Source organism: Felis catus, chromosome F2, assembly GCF_018350175.1.
Source record: "Felis catus isolate Fca126 chromosome F2, F.catus_Fca126_mat1.0, whole genome shotgun sequence".
Lineage (NCBI taxonomy): Eukaryota > Metazoa > Chordata > Mammalia > Carnivora > Felidae > Felis > Felis catus.
Window position 1 is genome coordinate 81,994,969 of NC_058385.1, and position 10,921 is coordinate 82,005,889.

Genomic DNA, 10,921 nt, shown 5'->3' on the forward strand with positions numbered 1-10,921 from the left:
GCTGGACGCAGGCCGCTGGACATCGCGGGGCAGCCGGGCGACGCTCCGCGAGCGTGTGTGGGCGGGGGCGGCCCCTCTCCGGGAAGGCTCGCGTAGCTTCTGCCCAGTGCGGTGGGAGCGTTTCCGACCCTGGGGCCGGCTGAGGGCGGCGAGGAGGCAGGGACCTTGCCCCTGGCACGTCGCGCCCTCTGCTCCGGGCTGCCTGTGGTCCTCGGCTCCCGGCCTCGCCTCGGGGCTGAGCCGTGAGCTCTCCCGTGGGTGGGGGAGGGAGGTCGGAGGGGGGCAGTGGTGGCGGGCCACAGGGATCCCCGGCGACGGTCCATCTTTGCTCGTTCTGGACCCCTTTATCCTCTGGGCGCAGGGCCGCTTCTTATGTGGCTGCGCCACTGGGCCAAGACACTCCGCCAGGATGCTCTCAGGCCCCCAGCTCACTCTGCAGCCGGGGTGGGACGGGGGTGGGGGGTAGGGATCCGTTCCCAAAGCCAGCCTGATCTGACCTCCCGGCCAGAGCCTAGGGGGCCGTTAGAACAAAGCCAGCATCCTTAGCCTGATGGCAAAGCCTTTCATGGGTCCTCTCAATAGATAGTCCCTGGCTGGACCTGCACCACCCGCTCTGGGCAGCACCCCCCCCCCCCCCCGCCGTGTCCCTGCATCCTGCCTGCCATTGGCCAGGGAGGGAGACCACGCACAGCCCACGGGGAGCTGAAGATGCTGTGTTTTGCCCACAGGCCAGGGCTGCCTGGCCCTCCTCGCCTCCTCCCTTTGCCGGTCTCTTCCTCTTCTTGTAGAGACCTGCAGTTTGCTGAGTCTCTGCCACTTTCTTGTTTTTGAAATATACTTCACACATTCACAACACACTTCCGGTGGGGAGCTATGGCACCTGGCCTTGTCTCTCAGCCTTTCTCGGTGGCACCTGGGTGACAGTGGAGGAGGGCCCCAGAGGAAGAGGCTTCTTAACTTTATAGTTGGGGAGGGGAGGAGGAAGGAGCTGAGGGGAGGGGGAGGGGAGGGGGAGGGAGCTGAGACAGAATGGCAGAGTGGCTGGGATGGAGCTGGATGGGAAGAGGGACCCTATAATGGCACCGGACACGCGGGAAAGGTCTGGGGGTGCATTAGGCACCATGTGAGTGTGCAGGGCGGGGGTATGAGTGGATGTGTGGCTGGTGTGTATGAGTATGCATGTAAGTGTGTGTGTGTGTGTGTGTGTGTGTGTGTGTGTGTGTGTGTGTGTTTGTCTTCACAGTGTCAGGATCAGGGTCAGACCTTGCCTGGTTTTCTGTAACATCCAGATGACGTGGGAGAGATCAATTTGGGAAGACTTTGGGGGCTCTTTCCTTGGAGGCTGAAGGTGGGGCTCTGTGTGTGTCACAAAATGTCCCCAGCCAAGGAGTGGTGGCATCTGTGGGGTTTCACGTTCCCCAGGGACATGCAGTAGGTTCCTCTTCTGGATCTGACCTCTGGAGGGCAGGATGGGGGCCTTGGTGGCACTTTCTCATCCTTTCCCTGTGCAGCACCTTGCTGGTATCTTAGTCTCAGCTTTGGGCTTATCCTGGAAGGGGGAGTGTGAAGTTCCTTTGGCACACAGGGCCCGTTCCCACCTTCCTGGAAAGGAATTGGATGAATCTCGGTCCCCACAAGAGTCATACATGTTATCTTGGCCCTGCCCATCCGTTTGGGCATGGGCCACTTCCTTGTTGATTCCCTCCAGCAGGTCAGCCCTTGAGGACAGGGGAATCCGTGTGCCCAACACCCAGGCCACCTCTGGCCCATGGCGGGTGCTCACCCATGGTGAGTGAAAGCAAAAATAGGCTCTGCCTTGAGACAGGACCCTGTGATTCAGAGGGCTCTTGTGTGAACAACCGACTCACAAAATGTCCCCAAGGTCACTGCCACACGTCAGCCAGGAGACTCCAATGTCCTTTGAAAAATGCCAGACTCAAATCTGAACACACGTGGCCAAGCCAGGGGGTTTGTGCAATGCCGGATGATATAATCTGTGGGGTCCTTTGGGAAACCGGGGTGGGGAGGCCAGGCTGGCTCCCTCCAAGCTTGCTCTCAGTATGTAGTCAGTTGGGCAAGTCTGAACAGGTGGGGGTCGTGGCCATGCCCTGGAACCCATTCCTCCTGAAGGAGACCCCGCATCCAGGGGCTTGGCATACCCGGGAGCTACCGGCCAGAGGGGTTCCTTGGGCTCAAAGTGATGGCAGGAGGGTTCCTCTAATAGGCCTGCCCACCCCCCTCCCCGTGGCAGGCTGCTCACGCTCCCTCCTTCAATCCAGAACTGTGGGAGCCTGCTTCGTGTACGTTGGACACCCACCGGAGCGGTCGGGTGTGTATCCACCTGCCCGAGGGTCTGGCTGTGCCTGTGACACCCCTGCCTCTGCTTCCCTTTCTTGGGCTTGTCAAGAACTTTGAGTTTGCAAACTAACTGTACATTTCCTGGGTCAGCTTCCTCTCCCCTACCCCACCCCCAACCCCAGCACAGACTGCTTTTACTTTCCCTGTCCTAGTTCGCCCCACCTCTGATTGGGCAGACGCTGTCCTGAGGAGGGCCCAATGGGTAGAGGGAGGTGGGTGCAGCCCTGGCGAAATGGCCTCCCACATGGGCACTCCCTGTGAGCTGGTGCCTTCTCACCCTGCAAAGGGCCCGGGTCCCCACTGCAGCTGTGCCTGGCCCCGGCATCCAGCACCCCACCACAGGCCTGCCGGCTCCAGGGTCCCCACGCTGGCCGGGTTGGTCCAGAAGGCCCTGCTGTGACCCCTGAAGGAATGACCGAGTGAAGCGGTGGGAGAGTCCACACAGCACAGAGGCCCAGATGCTCCAGGACGGAGTGGCGTCCACGCAAGTGACCCAGCCCTCCCGCAGTCAGGTACATTTAGTTTTCCAGCCTTGGTTCCCGAAGTCCCTGGCTGAGCCCAGAGAGAAGGAAGGCCGGCACTGGTGAGTCCTTTGGAGGCCTCTGGTCACCGCTGCTGATGGAAACTTGGTCGGTGCCCTGGGAAGGTGGCATCCCCCAGCTGGGTAGGGGAGTAGGAAGGCCAGCAGGCAGGAGCAGCGGGTGTTGTGCCTCTCCCAGGGTGTCCGTGAACCTTTCCTACGTGCTCTTGGGGGAGTTTTCTCCTGGCCGGGACTGCTGAGGCTTGGGTTATGGGTTATGGGCCCTTTGAGTTTGGGGCGGGGGGGGGGGCGCACATTTGCTGCTGGATGTCTCCCGTCCTGTCCAGGGTCTGGACCCAAGTGTGAGCGTGGTTAGGCAGGTCCCGGTTGGGTCCCTGGCCCAGGAAGGCGGCGTCCTGAACTGGGAAAGAATGGTGCCCGCTGCCCTCACCAGTGCAGAAGAGGTATCCATAGGGCCACTCTCGGGACCTGAGCTAACAGGAACCTGGCTTGGGGTGCTGAGTCTGCAGAGGTGGCTGTGGGGTGCAGAGAGCGCGTAAGAGGTGCCATTTTCCGGCATTCTGCCATCTCATTGGAAGAGGGAAGCACCCATCCCCCGCCCCCGGCTGTGTCGGGCGGCCACGGCTGTCTGTCTGCGGGTGCTGTTCCGAGGCTGCTGGCAGGTGCTGTTGGCCTCCTTGGGCCCCAGCATCAGCCTCTCAGTGGCCCCGTGCTCCCACCTGGAGCTGCCCACCCTGCCCCGGGGCCTGGGGACTCCTACTGCTCAGGTCCCTGCTTAGGGGTCCCGTGGGAAAGTGTGCAGGCCCTGCACCCCCCTCCTGCCACCTTGTCTCATGTAGGGGCAAAACCCGGGCCGGGAGCCAGCCACAGAGTCTTGGGCTGGGCCCTGCAGGCCTCTACCACTCTGGGGTTCTAGCTGGGTCGGAGGCAAGGCCACGTGTGGCAGTGGGGCCTCAGCGCGTGAGGAGAGCAGCCCAAGGGACCGGCAACTGCTGTGTGGCTCTGTACCCCTGCCTTATCTCTGGGGGCCCAGCTCCGCATCTCCCAGTGGAGCCTCACACACCCCTCTCAGGCTGGCTCCCACTCGTCTCGGAGTCCAAAGCGCTACTGTGATTTCAGAGCATCTGCTCCAACCACAGGCTCCCACCTCAGTGCCTTTGCACATCTGTTCCCAGTCCCAGAACAGGAAGTCTGCTCCAGGCCTCCTTGGCCTGCACGCTTGCTTCTCTGCTCAAGTGCCCATATCGGGGCGCTCTCTCCCCTCCTGCCGGGGTGGTCCCTGCCTCTCCCCCCTGACATCCAGTACTGCCTGGGAAGTACTAGGTGCTCGGTGAATACCCAGATGAGTACATTTGAATGGAAACACAGCTTGAAAGCTGGTGCTGTGGTAGAAAGTCACACCTAGAATTTAGAAGTGTGATGTTTGCAAGAATAGCACTGCGGGGGTGGGGGGGGTTGGCAGGAGGGAGCGCTGCAGGAAGGGGTGTTGGGGCCACAGTCCGCGGCTGCTTCACACACAAGACTGCAGGCTTCCTGGAGGCACAAGCCAAGACCCTCCTCAAATGGCCTTGTGGCCAGCTGGGTGGAGCCTCCGTGACTGTGCCTGCCGAAGGCTGCACGGCAGCAGACTCAGAAGAGATGGTGCGTGGGAATCAGTCGCAGGATTTGTCACAGAGCACCGAGAAGACCCCTTACCTAGATGATGGCTGTCCCAGGACAAGTTAAGGATCTTCAGAGTGAAAACTTTCTTTTGTCTTTTAATTTCTCCAAGTTAAGGACATAGGGCAGTGGCCGATGGAGAAGCTGGGATCCGAGAGGCCCACGGGGGCTGGGGACCTGGAGGCTGATATTTGTTGACCGTTGATGGAGACACAGAGGGCAGGGGCCTCCCTTACAGCAATGCCTGGGGAGCTCCCCACCCGAGCGTACCTGGAAAGACACTACTGCCTATTTGGCTTTAAAAGGTCCTGGCCTGGTCTCGACTAGGCAGTGATCAGCCAGACCCCGCGTCCCACCAAGTTCTGGGCCCTCCAGTGGTGTTGCGTAGCCCCTGGTGGGGGCCTCCTGCACAAGGGGGGTGGCCTTGGGAGGCTCCCTCTGTCACCAGCCTTAGGGCCTTATCCCAGTCCCCGGTGCTAGACGGGAGCCAGGGTCACAGGGGGTCATCAGCATGGGTCAGAACATTGGCCCAGAGGACTGCCCGCCCCCCACACTGCCCCCCTTCTAGCCAGCTTCCCCCTCCCTCCGCCCGCCTGTTCTCCCAGCCCCAGGGGAGCCCTGCAGAACCCGAGAGCCTTCCTCCCCTCCCCATCTCCAGGAAGGCCCTGCCCAGAGGGACCACCTCCAGCACCGCCTCCTCCCTCAGCCCCCACCCCCACCCTTTCCCTTGCCTCTCCCTTCCCCCCTTCCCCCCCCCCCCCCCCCCCCCCCGGGGCCCCTTCCCTTTCCCTGACCCCTCCCTGTTTCCCTGCGGAAGGCTGTGGTCGGTCTGGTCCAGCTGGGTCTCCATTCTCCTGGACACTGTGGATTCACTCACATGGTCTGGGGACAAGCCAGCTTCATCCTTTCCCTGCTGTCCCTGCCCTGGGCCCCGGTCAGGACCCTTCAGGCTGGCCCAGCGGATCTCCCCAACTTGAGTGTTTGTGGTGTGGGAAACAAAGTCAAAGAAGTAAGTTCCCTTACTGCCTACAGCCCAGCGACAAGTCCTTGAAACAGGCAGAGTGGCATTCCTATAGGAGCTGGCTGCCTCCATGATGACACTTTGCTCAGGGCAAAAGACAATCTTATCCCGACCCCCCAGGGTCCTGTAAGTCTACTTTAACATATAAAAACTCCTTTGGAAACTTCCTCTATCTCTACCCCCCAAGATATATGCTGGCGATCATCCTCCCCGCTTATGGCCCCTCATATACATCTGAAGGACACTTACTCTGTCCCTAACCCCGGCCCTACCTGAGGGTATATAATCAGTCACCTGTCACAACCCCAGTGCAGCTCTTCCTGCCTACGGGTCCCGTCCCCGTGCTTTATTTATTTTTTTTTAATTTTTTTAAAGTTTTTATTTATTTTTGAGACAGAGACAGAGCATGAGCAGGGAAGGGACAGAGACAGAGGGAGACATAGAATCTGAAGCAGGCTCCAGGCTCCGAGCTGTCCCGCACAGAGCCTGACGCGGGGCTCGAACTCACGGACCGTGAGTTCATGACCTGAGCCGAAGACGGACGCTCAACAGACTGAGCCACCCAGGCGGCCCCCCCCCCCCCCCGGCTTTAATAAAATCATCTTTTTACACCAAAGACGTCTCAAGAGTTCTTTCTTGGCCGTCAGCCCTGGAACTCCCCCGCCCCCAACAGAAGCCCATCACTGGAGCGCCTCCCCTCTCACAGGAAATCTGCTTGGAGGTAGGCAAGGCGCCCTGGGGGGCTGGGAAGAGCCCTCCAGGGGGAGACCGGCTGCAGTCCGGCTGGGGGTGGGACCCTGTCCGCGGTCCCTGCAGCTCTGCCTGGTGGGTGCCAGGGGCCCACTTAGGTGGGAGAGTGTGTGTGGCTCTGAGTTTGTCCAACTCCAGCTGGCAGGCCGGGACTGACCCGCTGCCACCCCAGCTGAGGGGCAGGAACCAGCCATCCGTGGTCCCTGGGAGCCCAGGCAGCTGGGGGCTGGACGTGCCTCTCACACAGACAGAGCCTCACTCCAGACTTTGACTTCAACATGACCCTACAAACAGCCAGCGGGGTGGCCCATCAGAGGAGGCTTCCTCGGGCAGCGATGGCCTGGCTTCGGCGCCCTTCGGTGCCCTGTCTTCCCCCGAGCTGGCTCCAGAGCTCCGTCCGCCTTGTGCCCCTGGGCAGCAGCCACGCTTAGCCGGCAAGGGCAGCGGCTGTGGGCCCCGGGAAGCCTCTCTTACCTTTTGCAGACTGGCCTATTTGTCAAGTTTCTGCGAGGAAACGCAGAAAACTCACCCCGCGGCGTACCAAATGGGAAAGGAGGTGAGCTGGGCTGTCCCCCGGCCCAGGGGGTAAGGATAGAGTCCGCCCCACCAAGAGAGGGCGGGTTCCCGGAAGCCCAAAGATCCCGCCTCGGCCCCTCTCCTCACACCCTGCCACCAACCGCCCCTCCACCCCTCAGGCCAACTCCCTGTGCCAGAAGGGAAGTAAAGGGAAGGGGAGGGGAGGGGAGGGAAGGGAAGGGAAGGGAGAGGGGGGGAGGGGAGGGTGAGGAGGGCTGTCAATCTGGGTGCTTCGGAAACAGACCCCAGGGGAGAGTGAGAGGTTCTGGAGAGGGGTCCTCAGGGGCTCTACGAAGGATACAGGAGGAGGAAGCAGGGAGGCCCGGTGCGGGGAGGGCAGGAGGGAGGCCTGGGAGAGGGGCGCCGCTCTGGAGGGCAGCTGGGGAGCGCCGGTGGAGGAGCAGGTGGGTGTGGGGCAGGGTCCCCGAGGATCTTTGAGCCGTTCACACAGCTCATGACTTTGGGTCCTTGAGTTCCCCGACACCCCCGGAGCCAGGCGTCAGTCTGGGCCCGGGGAGGATTGTCTCTGGGCCAGGGGTGGGATTCAGGCCGTGGTGGAGGCCAGCCGCAGTCCTGCCCCTTCCCGGGGCGGGGGGGGGGGGGGGGGGGGGGGAAGGGGGGGGCACGAGCCTCCCCCACCCCTCCAGGAGGCTGGTGCCTTAGTGAGTACACCTTTCCACATTTGTGACCCAAATCCTAAAATCCTGTACATATATCTGCAATATATATATAAATCCTCCTATCCTTCCTGTGTCGGGGCACTCGGTATTTTCTATTCTACCCAGTTCTGTCTCGCTCCACTCTATTTTTGTATTTAAAAACATCTAATCAAAAGCCCCTATTACTGATGTCACATCAGCCTGGAAGGCACCACAAAAGCCCCTAGTTCACGACACTTATCTTTCAGAAGGCTTATGAGGCCCTTCTTAGAGGAAATCGAGTTGCCTAAGTAACTAATTTCCGTTCGTGAAAGAAACGGAATGTTCAGCGCAGATGAACTTGACCTGAGCTGTGGAAGCGGCGCCTGGCCCCGCTGTGAAGTGCGGGTGGCCTCCTGGAGTCCCACAGGCGCCCCCCACACCTGGGGACCCTCCGAGCAGAGCCGGCGGCGAGCAGGCGGCGAGCGGGCTGCAGGAAAGGAGCCCCGCGGGCGCGACCCGCTCCTCCGGCCTCGCAGGCTCCGTGTCAGCAGCGCCTCCCCTCGTACAGGAGCTCGGAGCCCGGGGACCGCTGACTCGGGTCCGCGGGTCCACCCGGAGATGGGCAGACGGGGGGTCAACTCGCGGTCTGGGGCAGGAGGAGGAGGGCGGTGAGAGCCTCTTGGGCGGGGGGAGGAAAGAGAAGCTGAGGGGTGGGGTGAGGCAAGGATGGGCAGACACAGACGGGGAGGAAGAGGAGCCCAGGCCTGGGGGTACCCGGACCACGTGCGCGGGTGGCGAGCCTGCGCTGAGTGCGCGCGCGCGCGTGCACGAGCGGATGAGCCGCAGTACCGGAACGTGCCTGTAGGGGGAGCCAGGTAAGAAGACTTAGCCCACCTGTAGACTCTTCGTCTGCCCTCCGAGGAAGGGGGTGCACCCGCTACCGGGTGCAGCAAAGGACAGGGTTCCCCACCTCCCCTCTCTTACAGCATTCGCTTGAAAAAACTTGTCCTTGTGAATTCTTCCGCTGCCCCTTGGAGATGCATTTCAGTCTCTCCAAGAGGGGACTTGAGGATGGGCTGTGAGAGCCGATGGTGGGTGCCGTCCCCCAGGGAGACTCCGAACCAGGGGGCTGGCCCTGCGTGGCAGGTGAAAGGTGAGGTTTCCAGGGCCCTTGCCATCCCTCCCATGAACCCACACTCCGGTTCAGTGCTGATTCAATAATGTAATTTGATGAAGTTTTGGGGTGATGGTGGAGTGGTCTGTAGCCGACGACCAAGAAAGAATTCTTGAGGACGTCTTGGTGCAAAAAAAGGTGATTTTATTAAAGCACGGGGGCAGGACCTGTGGGTAGGAAGAGCTGCACTGGGGTTGTGACAAGTAACTCATTATACACCCTCAGGTTGGGAGGGGATCAGGGATAGAGTCTCTAAGGTATTTTCGAAGCAAGGTTTCCAGGACCTTGAGGGGCTAACCGTTGCTACGGAAACACCATTTTATTACTGTTTCATAAACCTCACTCGTGAGGTTTCAGATGCATATCCAGGGCCATAAGCTTGGAGTATGATTGCCAGCATATATCCTGGGGCAGTTGAGACAAAGGAAGTTTCCCAAGGAATTTTTATATGTTAAAGTAGACTTACAGGATGGGGGATTGGAGGGGGTGCGAGGGGGTCAGGACAATGTTAAGCCAAGGTTCCCTTTTGTCCCCAGCAAAGTGTCATCATCGAGGCAGCTGAGCTCCCAGAGGAGGTCACCCTGCCTGTTCCAAGGACTTGTCAATGGGCCGTAGGCGGTAAGGGAACTTAGTTTTTATTTGCCTTAGTTTTCCACATCGCCATGGCAAGCACTTAAGCCCCTTTCCTTTGTTCTTGGGCGGCCAGGAGTGTCTGAGGAATATCCCACAGATCCCACCGGGGAGTGTGGGAGGTGCCAGCCTGTATTTTGCCCTCAGCGACCCCCCCCATGCTCCCTCATCATATCCCCCTGAACAATTTTGACCCTTAAATCTTTCAGGTTGCTGAAGGTGGAAGGTCTCATCGTCTGTAGCTTCTTGCTGCTGAGAAGGGGTGTAGAGACGTCCCTACCTACATGGGTCAGTATGGGTCGGGTGGGGAATGCATGAAGGAATCACGAAAAGCAGAGGCAGCTGAATCCAACATGGACAGTAAGTTCGTATCTCTGTGGGTAAGGATCGTCTGCCGTCGAGAAGCCATTGCAGCGATGGAATCTCTGCACCAAGCAAAAGGACACGGGAGAAAACAGCAAAACGTAACTAGAATAACTAGAAGGATTAGCTCGAATAAAAGTTCTTTGGTAGTTGACAAGAATCCTCCAGTCCAAGAGTTTAACCAATCGTCAACGGAAAGGGAGGGATTGCGTAAAACATCACTTGGAGTATTCGGGTCAGTTAGAAATCCCGAAATATTTGTGCGGTCGTCTGGAGCGCACACACAGCACTTTGTTTTTGTGAGAGTGTAAGTTCCACGTTGTGCAGCAGTTAGAACATCTAATGCCATTCTATTTTGTAGAACCGTTTCATGCATTTGAGTTATTTTAGTATTTAATACTATGATGTTAGCTTGAGAGCCATTTAAGGCCTTCACCGTGTAACAGACGGTGTATTACCATCGTATAGACTCTGTTTTGTTCAGTAAGCAATCAGATCATTAATAAGATGTATTGTTTTTAGAAACCAGAAAAGTAGAGGTTAATAGTTCGAGCAAACTACAAACCCAGGGCCTCCCTGTGCTGCCAGTGAGATTTTTAGATGTCTGGCTTGGAGCCTCCTCAGATGAGAGTGGGAACGGGGAGCAGGAAGCAGATGGGTCTTTCTGGTTTGTAACTCAAGTGCCTGTGGTGGTCCTTTTGAATGGCCCATTGTAAGAAGGAATTGTTAGTACAGATTGGGAGAGGAGAATGAAAAGGAAAGATACAACATCATAAGAGAAGTTTGAGGTCTTCCACAGGCTCGAAAGAATAAGAAGGCACATTAGTTTGCTCATTGACTTCCCGGGAAGGGGGCACAGGTTTTACTTAGATACGGGAGCCCATGAAGAGTGCCCCTCTAACTTACTGCAGTGGGAGGACATACTATGACCCAGTAAGGGCCTCCTCATTTTGGAGTTAAGTCCCCTGCTGTATTAGACTTTTAATCCTTTACATAAACCAGGGATGGGTTTCTAGTAACTGTCAGATCAGGTTTAGGGAGGACATGGTTTGCCTATTTAGAGATTTATAAATTAACCCAGCCTCAAGTGAATAATAAAGCACTGTGGTCTTTATCTATTGATAGGTCGACAGTGAGAAAAGTCTTTGCATACGGTTGTTCCAGGAGTCTATCCCACTTTCCAGTTGTTTAAATAATCCTATGCCCAC

General features: G+C 58.4%; 2 long non-coding RNA genes across 4 annotated transcripts; both read left to right on the forward strand.

Annotated features, from left to right (window-relative positions):
* Window positions 1–1,020: 1,020 nt before the first annotated feature.
* On the forward strand, window positions 1,021–5,968 carry LOC111558560. Of its 2 annotated transcripts, none has more exons than XR_006592575.1 (3): window positions 1,021–2,329; window positions 2,645–4,863; window positions 5,591–5,968. It is a non-coding gene; the product is annotated as an uncharacterized LOC111558560 (long non-coding RNA). The 2 variants fall into 2 exon arrangements; XR_002739569.2 differs by having other exon boundaries at window positions 1,021–1,788; window positions 2,252–4,863.
* A 1,576-nt stretch (window positions 5,969–7,544) lies between these two features.
* LOC109495947 lies at window positions 7,545–9,873 on the forward strand. 2 transcript variants are annotated; one of them, XR_006592631.1, is made up of 4 exons: window positions 7,545–8,421; window positions 8,533–8,699; window positions 9,257–9,338; window positions 9,560–9,873. It is a non-coding gene; the product is annotated as an uncharacterized LOC109495947 (long non-coding RNA). The 2 variants fall into 2 exon arrangements; XR_002151669.3 differs by having other exon boundaries at window positions 7,545–8,699.
* Window positions 9,874–10,921: the final 1,048 nt, after the last annotated feature.